The 2,399-nt window shown below is 50.8% G+C and overlaps 1 protein-coding gene across 2 annotated transcripts in view; it reads left to right on the plus strand.

Annotated features, from left to right (window-relative positions):
* Positions 1–2,399, plus strand: part of MALL (mal, T cell differentiation protein like) — a 26,300-nt gene that overhangs the window by 397 nt on the left and 23,504 nt on the right. The window lies entirely within an intron of this gene.

The raw sequence follows: 2,399 nt of genomic DNA on the forward strand, positions 1-2,399 counted from the left end.
GGTGGGGGGGGGACAGGGAGAGGATGCTGCTAAAATATCCTGAGTCCTCAGGAGGATGTTGGAAATGGACTTGTATATGGTTTCTTTTCTCCAACTACTTGCTTGTTTCTGCTTTTCTAAAGTGCAAAATGGGGAGGGGGGGGGGACTCCGTCTTTCCTTCTGAGAGGAGGTCTTCCAGTATTTTCTTAATTGTCATGTCAGCCGACTTTGAACTTTGACTTGTAGACTCTGCGCAGGAGGTAGCTTTTGACAACATCTGCCATAAAACAGTTGTGCGAGCCGCCCTGGTCACCCTTAACTTGCTCTCTGAGGTGCCCTACATCTGAATGGTGGCCTTAATACCTGCAGGGGGCTGGGGGAGGGGGTCACACAGTACAGACAGCAGAACACCACCTACAGTGTCCACCAAACTCCAGTCCTCTCTGAGCCGGCTGTCACCATCCCCTTTCTGCTTGTGGGGACACTGAAGTCTAGGAAACAATTCAGGGCAAAGGAGTTTGTTTCATTTTTCAAACACCTTGTGAAATATCTAGCTTGTGGGCGATATTTTCTTACCAGCTCTGAATTTGGCAGTGCTGACCCCGGGCCAGGGAGGGGAAGGTAGAAAGTGGTTCCAGTTTTCAGTCAGACCTGACCAGCCCTCGTTTGTCATCTGCCTGAAAGCTGGGCGCGACCGAGTGGCCCCATGGCAAACTCGTGAAAGCGTGCCCATTGGTGGCACCAAGAAAGGAAAGCCAGGCAGGGCAGGCCCAGCATTTGGGTGACTCCGGCTGAGGCCCCACCCAAGAGGCAGGTTTCTGCCNTGCTCTTGCAAGTTCTCTGTGCCCGGACCTAGTCGTGTCCCTCAGCTCAAAACAACCACATAAATTGCCAGGATCGTGGTTCAGTCAACCAGTTTGTACTGAGCGAATGGCTTATGTCAATCTTGCAAGGCCCTGCCTTCCCAGGCTCCCTGTCGGCTGGAGAGACTCTCGAGCACTTCTCCACAGTCAGAGGATGCTTGAGGCCGGGACTGTCTTGGGCTGTGGCACCAGCATGAGGGACCATCTGACCTTGGCGAGCCAGGGAGGGGTCCAGGCCCACCACCGAAGAGGTGGTTTTGGTGTTTGGATCTCGAAAGACAGGCTGGATTTCCAGGCTGGCAGCCAAGAAAAGGAAAAAGGCCTGGAGTCCAGGAGAAAACGGGCAGGCGGGAGGCTAGAGGGACAGGGCCTATAGAAATAGAGAGAAAGCCAGGGGGAAGTGGTGGTGAGAGGGGGCTCCCATGTACCCAGCCCCCCGATGCTGGGCTCCTGTATGGTTATGTTGGTCTCTGGGGCCTTATGTATCTTAGGAGGCGGATATTGTCATTGGCTCAATTTTATTCATTTATTTTTCTTTTGAAGTAATTTTAGAATTACAGCAAAGCCATGTGAACAGTACGGAAAATTCCCATGTGCTCTTTACTCAGCTTCCCTTAAGGTCCACATCTTACATAACTTAACTATCAAAATCAGGAAATTAGCACGGATACTTTCATTGATCAACTGTTCTAATAAACCTCATTCAAACCGGGCTGATTTCTCCACTCATGTCCCTGTTCTGGTCCAGGATCCAGTCCAGGATTCCACATTGTTTATCTTGCCTCCCTGTCTCCTGTTTTTGTCTTGACACTTTTGAAGACTACCAGTCCATTATTTTGTGAGTGTCCTTTCACTCGGCCACTTCTGATGTTTCCACACAACAACTTTAGTTTTAGTTCACAGGTGATCCTTCTTCATTGTGGAACAGTTAGAAAACGCAGAAATAAATATAATCCATATATATGAGTATATTTTTATATATGCGCATATATATGGATTTAATGGGGTTATTCTGTACAGGCTATTCTGCACCTGCCATTTCCTTAAGTGAGCCCTCCAAGCATGGACTATAGACCCGAGTGTGCTTGCCTCATATCTGGGGCCAAGGATGGGGAGGTAAATGAGAGAGGAGGGAGAAGGTCAAGTTGGTTGGTTGGTTCTGATCCCGTTGAGCAGAACATATGCCAGGCTGGGGAGGGGGGTGAGAGTCAGCCGAGCAGAACCCCTCTGTCCCTGGACACTTGGGCATGCTGCCTGCTGCCACACACTGGCGCTGACCACAGAGCACCAGGCCTTGGAGCCCCAGCAGATATTCAGTCTGGGGGCCTATGGCATCATAGACAGGCATGTATTTTTCTAAGCACATGAGTTCAGAGCGTGCATTCTAAAACCAGGAGCTCGGGCCAGCAAGTGNCCCACTTCCTCCAGCCACTGTTTCCTAAACACCCGCTCTGAGGTCTGGAGGGCAGGGCCCGTGCCCAGGGTCTTTCCATGGGAATGAGGGGCCAAAAGTACAAGAATAGAACTAAGGAGGGACTCCAGTGAGACCCGAGCCC

The sequence above is a fragment of the Crocuta crocuta genome, unplaced genomic scaffold, assembly GCF_008692635.1.
Source record: "Crocuta crocuta isolate KB4526 unplaced genomic scaffold, BGI_CrCroc_1.0 scaffold67, whole genome shotgun sequence".
Classification (NCBI taxonomy): domain Eukaryota; kingdom Metazoa; phylum Chordata; class Mammalia; order Carnivora; family Hyaenidae; genus Crocuta; species Crocuta crocuta.